This window comes from Myotis myotis, unplaced genomic scaffold (genome assembly GCF_014108235.1).
Source record: "Myotis myotis isolate mMyoMyo1 unplaced genomic scaffold, mMyoMyo1.p scaffold_m19_p_11, whole genome shotgun sequence".
NCBI lineage: Eukaryota > Metazoa > Chordata > Mammalia > Chiroptera > Vespertilionidae > Myotis > Myotis myotis.
Window position 1 is genome coordinate 26,095,082 of NW_023416315.1, and position 13,604 is coordinate 26,108,685.

The 13,604-nt window shown below is 36.1% G+C and overlaps 1 pseudogene; it reads right to left on the reverse strand.

Moving 5' to 3' along the window:
- Positions 1–3,841: 3,841 nt before the first annotated feature.
- On the reverse strand, positions 3,842–7,129 carry LOC118666573 (annotated as a pseudogene).
- Between the last annotated feature and the right edge of the window lie 6,475 nt (positions 7,130–13,604).

Genomic DNA, 13,604 nt, shown 5'->3' on the forward strand with positions numbered 1-13,604 from the left:
CCAAAATTCATCTCAAATGTATTCACTTCTCTGTGCCTCTGCTGTCACTACCCTTGTCCATGCCACCACAGGTCTCCCATCGCATTTATGTTCTAGACTTCTGTCTCCATCTTCTCTTGACTGTCTCCAATACCTTCTTGCTATGGTTATTTTTCATTTTATTTCAAATAAAACCCAAAGTCCTTAACCTACACAGTTGGGTTCCTTCTTACTTCTCCAATACTGTGGCATGAAACTGCTCTTGTCCCTCCCTCAGTATTTTGGCCTTTGCGCAGACAATTCCCTCTACCTCTTTCTATTCTTGTCAGAGCTGGATCCAGGCCTGGTGCACCACATTCACACACTTGGCGATGGAGGGTGGGGGAGATGGTCCCTCAGCCTGGCCTGCGCCCTTTCACAGTCCAGGAGCCCTTGGGGGATGTCCGACTGATGGCTTAGGCCCGCTCCCCACAGTCGGACATCCTTAGTGCTGCTGTGGAGGCTGGCCGCTATGTTCGCCAGCCTTTAGCTCAGTTTGTGGCTGAGCGGCACTCCTCCAGTGAGAGTGCACTGACCACCAGGGGGCAACTCCTGCGTTGAGCGTCTGCTCCCTGGTGGTCAGTGCGCATCATAATGACAGGTCGTTCCACCATTTGGTAGATTTGCATATTACCCTTTTATTATATAGGATATAATAATCAAGAAACCTTTCCTGATTACCCTACCTATAGTGTAGGTTTGTTTCTCCTCAACATTACCTTCTATCACAGTACATATGTTACGTTTCCTTATAGTTTTCTTATTGATTGATTGATTGATTCCTTTACAAGCCCCATGAGGGCAAAGACCAGTCTGTTTTAGAGAACACTGACAATGATGGATACCTGGCACATAGTAATTGCCTAAAGACATATATTTTGAATTAATAAATAATGAATAGTGATCTATAAGTAAAATAAAGGCTAAATAAATGGAATTCATAATGGCAAGTACTCATGCTAATAAAACATGTCTACACATCCAAAAATTATTTTGGTGATTCATAAATGCTCTATGGATATGGATTTTGAAATGAGAAGTTTGTAGAGCTCATATCTAACTTTTCACTATGATATAATAGCTTGCAATAGTTTAATTCTTGAAGCATGACTTTGTCAGAATCCAAGTAGGGGTTGGAGATAATGTGCTTGATTAAATCAAGTGTTTCTGTGGAGGAAAAAATTGAGTGAGAGACTAGGATATGGAGCATGGAATTATTAATTCTGTTACCTCATTTACCCTCAAGCATAATCATGAGGTTACACCTGTTATTAATGTTATCTGTAAAATTTGAAGAGTTTAGCATATACATTGTATTCAGCAATGGTTTTATAAACATCAGTTTGATTGAATTACCTTGGAAAGTTATAAATGAAAAACATTTCTCTTTGTTTAGACGTCTAGATTCATGTCATGGTATCTGATTAATGATAATTCTAATCCAGATTATGACAAAAGAGAAGTTAGTTTCTTACATCATTGGCAACTGGTGCATGCTTCTTGAGTCAGAGACTGTCACGTAAATATTTTCCTATTTCCAAGATGGGCCTAGGATTGTAGGTGGTGCATCATAAGGACACACTCTTTCTAGAGGAAAATTTTCAGATCATTTAGAGGATCTACTTTAAATTGCTTTTGTATATAGAATATATTGGGAAGTGGATTTAATTATATAGGTTGTTAATGTAAATACACAAAGTGAAAAAGACATACTGAAAGAAATCTCTTTACCCTATACTTATGTAGACACATGTGATCATACAACCAACAATTTTATCATAAAAGGCATGCACAGTAGGTCTTATGTAAAATACAACAAGAAAGAAACCTTTAGGTGGCGGCCAAGAGCTATGATTATGAATTCCTTAGCTTGCTTTTGTGAGAATTTATGATCTTGTTTGAAAGTAGTAATGTTAAACGGGCTATTTAAATCAGAGTAATTCAGTACAAAGCAAATACAAGAAACAGAATTAGGCCTAGAAAGAAATGGATTTGAATATTAATATCAAACAATCAAATCTTTGATTAAATAACAGATATTCTGATTATAAGTTCAAAAACTCGATCTGGAAAGATAATTGTTTGGTATTGAGACATGAGATTGGGATTAATTACCCTTGGCAGTTAAATAATTGTTTTAGTCTTGAAAGAAATTATCTTTAAACAAAATGGTAGCAGTTTAAGAACTGAGAGTGTAATAAAAATGTCAAAACTGTCCAGATGATCATTGTGCAATTGGAAACTCCACTCAAAGTTGACACAAGGCCACAGAAAAAAAGAAGGTCAGAGATCTAACTCATTCTTGCAACATCTGCCAGAAGCTATGGCTTCTTGGAGTACTAAAGTTTTTTCTTTTCTTCTTTCATTGCTCCTTGAAATGAAAGTTTGTTATCAAACCCATCATATACCTCTTGCAGTTCTAAAAAAAAAGAGAGAGAGAGAGAGAAAGATTTATTTAAAATTTTTAAAGCATCATGATTTTGTGATGGTATGCACTAGTTTTCCCTCCCTGCTTGTTCTCTTCATTAATATAAATGTCTACCAAAAGAAGAAACATTTTAAACATTACTATTAGCTATTGCTTTATAGTAATTTTAATTTTTTTCTTTAATGATTACCTCTGTTAGCATTTAGATTTGTGATGTACCCTTTTGACAACACTTTTGGCAGCACAGCCTAAATTTGGATGAAGTTTGGATATCACTAAATCTGTGATGAAGTTTCTCTAGGTCAATTCTTGTCTACTTAAATAGCCCATGTGTAACCTCAACTGAATGAATATCCAGGATTGTGGAGGAAAGAAAACAATTATAAGATAAATTCAGTACACATGGAGTTAAACTTTCTAAATGCAACAAGAAAACACAAGCAAAATACTATAGCAAAAACCACACATTATTACCTATATCATAAAAGGCCTGTGGTCGTGACGCCGTAATGGCATCATGACCAAACAAGCAGTGGCTCTCGCAGTGGGCAGGGCGGGGTGCTGGCAGCATCCGCAGAATGTGCAAGGTGTTGGGGGACATGGCCCTGATGTTAGGCTAGGCCTAGGGGACCCTACATGCACATGATTTAATCGTGCGCTGGGCCTCCAGTTGAATAATAAAAAAGAAGACAAGGAAAAGTGTGGGTTGATATTAATAAAGAAAAGTTCCATAGAGAAAATAAATAGACTGATAGTTTCTCAATGCATTATTGAAAAGTAAACATTTTAATTCCTAAGAAACTCTATTTCAATCACATATTTAATATTCTAAAACAATACTGAAGTAATATAAATGAAAGAGTAGCAGTGAACATTCCTTATCTAAATATTCTCAACTACATTAGCCCTCTCTCAGAAAACCCCTTAGTATGCTTCTGGATTGCATAGCAAACTGCACAAGGAGAATTAGCCAGAAATTAAGTCCGTTTTCTAACAATATAAAGTTGTCTAGGAATAAAGTTGGGCTAAAAGTCTAGAAAATTATACCTATGGGATTTATGTGGTAGAAATGTAATATTTTCCTGTGTCACCATGGATGTCTTAAAAAATGATATTCCTGTGGCTAGAAATCAGGAGAGTTGGCTCCAACCCTGGCTGTGTTGATATATACATGGTGATAAAATTGTGGTCAGGATATTAGAGATATTGTGAGTTTAGTTCCACACTACTGCAATAAAATGAATATTACAATAAAGCAAGTCACACAATTTTTTTGTTTTCCTAGTGCATATAAAAGTTATGTTTACAATGTACTGTAGTCTATTAAGTATGCAAAGTATTATGTCTAAAAAATGCACATGCTTTAATTAAAATATACTTTATTGCTAAAAAATGCTAATCATCATCTGAACCTTCAAAGAGTTGCAATATTTTTGGTGGTGGAGGGTCTTGTCTTGATTTTGATGACTGCTGACTGATTGGTAGTGGTTGCTAAAATTTGGTATGAGTGTGGCAATTTCCTAGAATAAGCCAATGATGATGTTTTCTGCATAAGTTGGCTCTTCCCTTTATGAATGAATTCTTTGTGGCATGAGATGCTCTTTGATAGCATTGCCCACATTAGAACTTCTTTCAAAATTAGAGTCAATTCTCTAAAACTCTGCCCCTGTGTTATTAACTAAGTTTATATAATATTATAAATTCTTTGTCATTTCAAGTCTTCACAGCATCTTTACCAGGAACAGATTCCATCTCAAGAAACCACTTTCTTTGCTCATCCATACAAGCAACTCCTCATCTGTTAAAATTTTGTCATGAGATTGCAGCAATTCAGCCTCATTTACAGGCTCCACTTCAAATTCTAGTTCTCTTTCTATTTCCACTACATCTACAGTTAGTTCCTCCACTGAAGTCTTGAACCTCTCAAAGTCACCTATGAGGGTTGGAATCAACTTCTTCCAAACTCATGTTAATGTTGATATTTTGACCTTATCTCATGAATCACAAATGTTCTTATTGGCATCTAGAATGGTGAACACTTTCCAAAAGCTTTTCAATTTCTTTGCTTAGATCCATCAAGGAATCACTATCTATGGCAATTATAGCCCTGTGTAATGTATTTCTTAAATAATAAAACTTGAAAGTTGAAATTATGCCTTGATCCATTGACTGCATAATATTGTATTAGCAGGAATGAAAATACACTAATCTCATTGAACATCTCCATCAGATGTCTTAGGTGGTCAGGCACATTGTCAATGAGCAGTAATATGTTGAAAGGAATCTTTTCTTTTTCTTTCTTTTCTGAGCAGCAGATTTCAGCAGTGGGCTTAAAATATTGTAAACTGATATGCTGTCATCCAGGCATTGTTCCATTTATAGAGCACAAGCACATTAGATTTTGCATAATTCATAAGGGTCCTAAGGTTTTTGGGAATGGTAAATGAGCATTGGCTTCAACTTAGTCACCAGCTACATTATCCCTTAATAAGAGAGTCATCTTGTCCTTTGAAGCCTTGAAACCAGGCATTGACTTCTCACTAGCTGTGAAAGTCCTAGATGACATCTTTTTCCAATGGAAGATTGAAAATTTATTGTTTAGAATAGCTACTTTCATTAATTATCTTAGCTAGATCTGCTGGATAACTTGCTACAGCTTCTTCATTAGGACTTGCCACTTCACCTTGTACTTTTAAGTTATGGAGCTGTCTGTCTTTTTTTAAACCTTCATCAGCCAACTTCTGCTAGCTTCAAACTTTTCTTCTGTAGCTTCTTCACCTCTCTCAGCCTTCATAGAATTGAAGAGAGTTAGAGCCTTGCTCTGAATTAGGCGTTGACTTAAGGGAATGTTGTGCCTGATCTGTACAGACCATTAAACAGTTGTCAATATCAGCCATGAGGCTATTTGCTTTCTTATCATTACTCTGTTCACAGGAGTAGCACTTTTATTTTAAAATGAGAGACAGGTGACTTATTTCTTTCACTTAGATGTCATTGTAGGGTTATTGGCCTAATTTTAATATGATTGTATCTCTGGGTATTGGGAGGCATGTGGAGAGGGAGAGAAATGGAGGAATGGCCGGTAGATGAAACAGACAGAACACATACCACATTTATCAATTAAGTTCTCCATCTTGTATGGGTTTAGTTTGTGAACCCCAAAACAATTACAATAATAATACCAAAGGCCACTAGTCACAGGTCACTATAAAAATATAATGAAAAAGTTTGAAATATTGTGAGAATTACCAAAATGTGATACAGAGACAATGAAGTGAGCAAACAGTGTTGAAAAATTGTGCCAATAGACTTGCCACAAGACTTTAATTTATAAAATTCAGTACCTGTGAAGCACTATAAAGCAAAGTGTAATAAGGAGATATTCATGTACTTTGTTTCTGTGGAAGCATCCTTCTTCTCTGTAACAGGAGAGAGGGAAACCAGATGATTTCCAAGTTTTTTCCCCAAGTCTAAAATGTTATGTTTCAGGATATTTTGAGAATAAACCAAACATTTATCATAGTAAAAATTTTTTCCATCTGGTGAGAAAGTGCATGGCATAGAATCAGTGAGCATTGCAAAATGAATCCAGCTCCATATAGTGCCCCACACATGGGTCAAGAATGGCCCCACCACCTTGCAATGTTCAACTTGCATGACCACATGTGTTGGCTCTACAGTTAGATCAGAAGTAAAGAAAAGAAGATATGGCAAATTCCTCTGTAATAAAAAATTGTATATAACAGTGGTTTAATTTCCAAATTATGGTCTTTGTTAGAACCTGGGGTCTTTAACCAAGATAAAAACTGTTATATGCAAAAGCAGTAAACTGAGGAAAACAAAAAAGTGTGTGAAAATGAGCAACTAAGTCTTTGAGTGCTATAAAGCCAGTAGATGTTGTGTGGTATCAATATTCTCTCATGGATTTAAAAGACTGGAAATTTGTCAGTGGATGAACTTGACTTTTAGGTACTTAATAAATATAATCTACATTAAAGATTAATTTCAACTATACCCACACATAAGTAAAGAATCTGCCACTATGCCAGCGGATTTAGTTATATATAGCTTTCTCATATAATTTATAAAACTATATGGTCATGAATAAATCAGATATTAGGATATATATCTAATAGTTCAAAGAATGCATTTAAACCTGAGTGGACTATTTATCTTTACACTATTGTATACTTTTGGAGATTAGGTGAAAATATAGAAAAGAAAGATGAACATCCAATTCCCAAAACTAAAAAGAAGAAGAAGAAGAAAGAGAAGAAGGAGAAGAAGGATAAGGAGAAGAAGGTGAAGAAGGAGAAGAAGAGGAAGAAGAAAAAGAAGGAGAAGGAGGAGGAAAAGGAGGAGGAAGAGGAGAAGGAGAAGAGGAAGAAGGACGAAGAAGAAGGAGAAGAAAAAGAAGAAAGAAGAAAGAAGAAGAGCAACTCAAAATGTATGTCATTTGATGATATGGGACCAGAAAAAAAATCTGTATTCAAGAAATTTTTACTGTTGTATCTGCCATCTACACTAATAAAAGAGAAAGATGCAAATTGACTGTACCTTTGCTACACTCACCAGCCAATCAGGAGCAAGTATGCAAATTAATCCAACAAAGATGGCGGGTTAATTTGCATATACAGGCGCCAAGCGGCCAGGGGCCGGGCGGGATGCATGCATCATCGCCATGGTGACAACGCAGGTGTTCTGCACCACCCCAGCTGCTCCGGGCCTCTGGGCAGCATGGGAAGGCAGAAAGGCGGCTCCGGCCTGAGCAGAGATGGTGCCAGCAGCCAGGGGAAGGAAGGCTCATTCTTGCACGAATCTTTATGCATCAGGCCTCTAGTATATAATAAACAATATAAAATGATGAAAGTACTTCCACCCCAACACCATACAAAAATGAGTAGGACAAAAACCTTTGTGTCCTATTTCCTTGTCACTATTGCTTCAAAAACTACAATTAATTCTGGGACACATCTCTATTCTGCTGCCTGTCAGTTGACCACATGATATACAAAAATTATTTTATCTTGAGTGGCAACAGCTCAGTATGCTGGACTTACTGATTTCAGAGTCCTGCTCCTCACTATTTGATCAGGGTGAATAATGCCTCATCCACACAAATATAGAAAATGACAAATCTCATTGATTCTATTCACTGTGAACATGGGGAACAAAGAGACTGATTTGTCAAAAGACTGTCTACTGTTTAAGATGTTATTTTCTGAGGCTAATATTTCTTCTCACTTTTATTATATTAAATAAATATTTTAATTTGGTCCAATCATAATCTTTTGCACACAGTCAGCTGGACTAGGATTCAGACAATCAAGGAAAAATAATGCATGGCAGGACAGAGAAAAAGAATGCATCCAGAAGCAATACATAATAAGAAGAAGAGCAAAATGCACAAACATCCAGGAGAAGAGAGGGTGCAAATAGAGGAAGAAACGATGGCAAGAATAAAAATAAGCTAAAGGCAGGGAGGGACACTGAAAATAAGGATAATGCACGACAAGCTAAAGAATGAAGAGGAAAGAATAAAAAACAAGAGTGAAGCCAGAGAAAAGGTGAGGAAAATGTAGAGTAAGAACATCAGAACAAAATGGGGAAAAGGAAGTCAAGACTTAAGGGCAAACAAAACACAAAGGCTGGAGAACACCACACAAAGAAGTGGGATAGAAATGGAGGTGTCTAGATTATAAAGTGGAGGGAAGTAGGCAGGCAGAAGGGAGGGAGGTTGCAGAGCAAAGAGACAGGGGAGTCTGGCTGTCTTTTACAGGTGGAGTTATGTCACTTGAATGCAGCTTGCAAATGAGTGTGAATTATTTTACTGGTAACATTCAAAGTCCTGCTATAGTAAGTGTTAGGAATTTGTCATTGTAGTGTGAGCCTCAACTAAAGCTACTGACTTCCTTTCATATTCAGCCAAAGCACCTGAAATTCCATCCATTTGCAGTTTGCAAGCTCTATTCAAATGGCACAAACTGGCAAGAGGTAGGCTAGGAAAAGTCTGGACATTAAAAAAAAAAAAAAGAAAGAAAAAGAATCTATTTTTATTTAAAAATAATCTTACTCTCATTTACTGACAGTTTCATTATTTTAGTGAATAAGTTATTTTTTTCAAACCAAGTTGAATTAAATTTAGACAGCTTTATGAAAATTCCAATAATTCTTGAAATATGCAAATTGCCACTATGAGAACCAAATTGCTAAAATTAAACAAACCATCAAATCACCATTAAAAAGGCCTGTTGCCAAGGTAGTGAAAAGAAAAACTGACTTAGGGAAAAGAACAGTTTAAGGTTGTTATTAAGGACAGCAAAAATGATTTTGTTACTCACCAAATCAAAAGAGATCAGAAGTAGCTTCTTAGCTCTGAACTGAAAGTTGAAACCTATATATAACTTCTGCTTTTTTGTCTTGTCATTTTGTTCTTTAAGAGCCTCTGAGCAAATTATTCATTGAGTGAAGTTTTATATCTTCAAGTTCAACTCGGTTTAGGTATTCATTTTTTGTTTCTCCATGGAAACAAACATGTTGCCATGGAAACTGAGTTGCACAAAATATAGATAGTACAGAGAGTTTTATAGAAAGAATTAGGCTCATAACACAAAGTTAACCACTTAATCCAAGTACTAGCTGGGCTCTCTAATAGCTAACATATTATGGTATCTCAAAAAAAATAATTTGATCCTACTATGGCGTATCAAATTCTGGAACAATAAAACAAAAGGAAACTATGCTGTTTTTTCATTAGAGAAAATGTAAAGGTTTATTTTTCACTAAAAAAGAAACCAGCAAACGGATTAATTGTGGTGATTGTTTGCATTGAATGAAAAAGATGCCTTTAAGATTACTTTATGTGATGAGTGCTTTTTGCACACTGACAGTCTTATTCCACATCTCACCTACTGTAAGATGTGCTAAGCCTCAGGTCAAAGAAAGAGTAGAAAGCAGGAAAAAGGGGTCTAAGTGTGTAAAGTAGGTGAGTGACCAGCATTTCCAATCACAATATCTGAGGGAAGGGGGACTAGCATTCTGGGCCTTGAATGGTTTATTATAAGGGGTTGGAATCTGGTGCGGAGGATATGGCAACAGGAATTCATGGCAGTGCTATAGTTTCACCTCCAGGCTAGGAAAGGAAAGAGCTCATTCAGTTGGAAGTAGAGCTCCAACCAGTGGCTAAGGGGCAGGGCATGAGGTATTAGGCTAGCTTTTAGTCAGGGTGCAGGACACCTGTCAAACCAGTGGTTGGTTAGCTTAGGACACCACTTGCAGCCTGGGGTGTGGTGTATGTTTCTAGGGCAGGCATCCAGCAATGAGCACTGGGCGACAGAATTGCTGGATGGGAGAGTGGCTGCAGTTTGCTGGGTACATGAATGTGTGGGACACTCCACAGGCACTTTGGATTTTGGGCCCACGACACGTGGTTAATTCTAGGCTCCATTTAATGGCTGTGGATATTGCCTGGTTGCAGTAAGATCTACTCAGAGAGGGGGTGGGTCAGAGAATGAAACAACAAAGTTTTAGGCAATGGAGTGATATTGATGCAAGTAGTGATTAAAATCAAAGACTTGATATGCCAAAAGATCAACCCACAGTAAAGATTCTACATTTATCGTTTACTGTCAGTGCAATTGCATGTAGGAAGAAGCATTTACAAGTTATTGACAAAATAAGGACACTCACACAGGCCCCACCTTTAGTTTTACATTTTTAGTAGTGTGCTAATCCTAACCATTATTGTGTATTAACTTTAAGTATGAAAAATATATCTGACACCAACCATTTTAATAACAGTAACAAAATAAACTTCAGTAAAAGAGATAACAATATAAAAAAATGTGCTGCTCCCTACCTTGTGTTTTGCAGAGTCCTGCAGGGGCTGTTTGACAGCAGCTCACAGTTCCTGCAGGAAATCACTGGAGCTGCACTGTGGTCCATGAGGTCTGAGCTCAACGGGCTGGCCACTCTTCAGCTTTCTGAAATAATGTGGTCATGCTGTGTGTGTCTCACTGCACTTTGGGGTTATGGTTCCTTTAATTTTATGGCAGGAAATGAAGTTGAGGAGTAAGATCATAGCAGGCTATTGAGTCTGGATTTTCTTTCTTAGATGAGAGTCTAGTGCTTCCCAAAGTATGGCACTCAACTACAGATGACGTTTTGCTTGAGGACACAGTTTTAAATCACAAGTCCCACAAAGCAAAAATAATTTTCTTTCCAATTATCTTTTAATCTCTCTAAGGAGAAAGTCTTAGATTGATACTAATCTATGTCTTAAATTGTATTTGTTAATCAGACTTTCAAACAAAGAATGAGTGGATTTCTGCTAAAATTCAATGATTTTGCTTTATTTTCATTGACTTTTTAAAAATATATTTCTTTTATAGTAACTGATAATGGTTTTTCAGTTTAATTAATAATATGAAAATTTTCTTTTAAACACAACTTATTTAAGTTTTTAAAATGCTGAGTCTATTTAAAGACAAATATTAAGTGCAGTAGCAGAAGGAAGAATCAGGATGAGTCCCTTGCTTTCCAGTTGCTCAAAAGAGGGGAGAGGTGGTTTCATTAACTATGATAGAAGTTACAGGAAAGTAACCAGAACAGAGGAAAAGGAAATAAAAACTAAAAATAAAAATGTCTTATCTAATATTACTGGATGTCCAACCAAGTTTATTTAGACCTATAATCTTCCAAGATCCCATTACTTTAAGATCATACCCAATATTCTCTATTATATAGCCAAAAAAACAAACAAACAAACAAAAAACCGAGCCATAAAAACAACCTTATTTGGAAAGCATGAGTGCTTTGCTTCACCTACAACATGCTCAGGTTACTTTTTTTTCTGCCAGGCATTAACCTTAGGTTGTAATCTTGGTCTTGACCTTAAACTTCAGGAATTTCTTTGGCCTTCATTTTACTGCTTTCACTGGGCATTTTTGGAATACCAGGTCCAGCTAAGCTTTGGGCCTTCGAGTCTGAGATCCTGGCACCAGTGCAAATCTAGTAGAAGGTTGTCTTGTGTAGGTATTTTTTCTTTCTTTCATAGGATGATTCCTTGCTCTTTCATGGGGGCTTAGTAATAGAACTTTGCAGTATATGGTTTTTTTGTGTGTATCGTGTATCCAAGGTTAGAAATCCCGAAGTTTTCTTCACTATTGGATATCAGCCAGCCATTTTTCTTTTTTAGAGTAGTTTAAAGCAAAAACCTTCTTTTTGAGCAAGACCTCAAACTTGTTTCTTCCTTTTGAAATAGATAACTTTTTCTTTTTAATTTCTCTTTGAGGCATTCATCTAAAGCTATTCTCTGTCTTCTGAGACCCTGTGCTCTATCATGTAAAAAATGTATATGCTCTGTACTGGGTGCCAACCATTTCCCTGAAGATAGGCATTTCCTGCTGAATTTCCATAGTGAGGTCAGTCTTCCTTTTAATTTCAATAGACTTCTTAAAATTGAGTTTTAGAATAGCCGAATCTTTATGTGAAAAATTAGCACAGCCATATTTTCAATTCATCATAGATTATTTATAATTAAAGGAAGTACTTCATGATCTCATTTTGGGAATTTTTTTACATTTGTTAAAAAAGTAATGCACTTTTTAAAATAAAAAAACATTTAAAATTTTCATGTGAAACTTACTAGTATAATTAAATCCAAGAGTAGATGCTTCTTTCTGCTGATTACCTGTTATTTTTCAATTATAAGCTTCCTTTTACTGAAACTTTGACTTAGCCAAGAATTAAAGGCCTGCAAATGGATTAGATTAATATGTAATACCACAATTACATTACTTCCTATAATTTATTTAAAGAAGTCCTTTTATTTTAAACTTAACACTTCCAGTTTTTAGAAAGATGAGTCATTTCCTCTGTCTGGGGGATGACTATGAGTGGTAAAAGTCTGGGTAAATATGGTAAGGTCACAGACATTGTTAGAGTACAGATCTAGTTCAGTTTTGAATTTTATCTTGACTTTACAATAAAGTGATGGAGTTATTTAGATAAACCAATGAAGTTATGACTGATTTGGTAGGTAAAAATTTAACTTTTTTCTATTACTGTCTCTAGTAGAAACAGGTGATGTCCCAAGCCTTAGGCTTCTGAGATTCTCTTCCATGGATCTGGAATGAGTCTAAATTCTTACTAAGGCATAGGTTCCTGGCTTAATTTGTGGTCAATTAGCGCACACAGGAGCAAGAATTTATATTGAAGAGCGATGTCAAAGTTATAACAAAGGGATGTTAAAGAAAACTTATACATTTATTTTAATATTTAATTCAACATTTAATATGGACTTCACCTGCCCTACTTAATGGCAGTTGTGACCTTGAGAAAGTTACGCAGTCTCTTTAGCCTCAGGATTCTCATCTGAACAAAGAGGGTTTATAATACTCCCTTTATTAATTTGCTGTGAAGTCTCAAATAAAAAGATATTGAATGTAGTAATATTTGAAATATGCCTCAAATAGCATATAGTCACCTAGTATATAGTTTGTTTATTTTCCAGATTCCCCATCTCATTCCCCTTTTCTTCTTTGAAAGAGAAAGAAAAATGTGTTTTCTTCTCAGTGTCGTTCATTTCATGATTGAAGATGATTTGTTAAAGTCTATGAAGATGAGTGATAGGTAATGATAGGTAATGACAGATAATGGCATATACCAAACATATCATGATCTGAGTAAAATATCAGATCCCATTATGCAAGATTGACTTCTGCACTCATATATATTACACACATGATAAAATAGAGCAGTTTTTATTTATTTAGTAGATGGATAGCATAATTTATTTGGAAAGCTCATGAGAAGTTCTTAGATGAGGTAAGATTTTGCAGGTATGGTGTTGGACTCACTTGGAGTTCAGGAATCCTATGTGATGTAGAGATAATGTTGTTGATTTACAAGGGAGCAAAGAACAGAATTAAGAGATGAGAGGGATGAAAATGGAAACAAAGCAGAGGCAACAGGAGATGCAACACAGCTGCTCTATGGATAATGTTGCTTTTCTCATGACCACTGAAGATCCTAGACTCATGGAATGCTTATGGGGAGTGAGGTTCGCAGATCCGAGAAAAGTGACATGTCTAGATTCATGTCAGGCCAATAGGCTGCATGGATTTAGAATAGAAGCAACGGACCTAAAAAAGTAAAC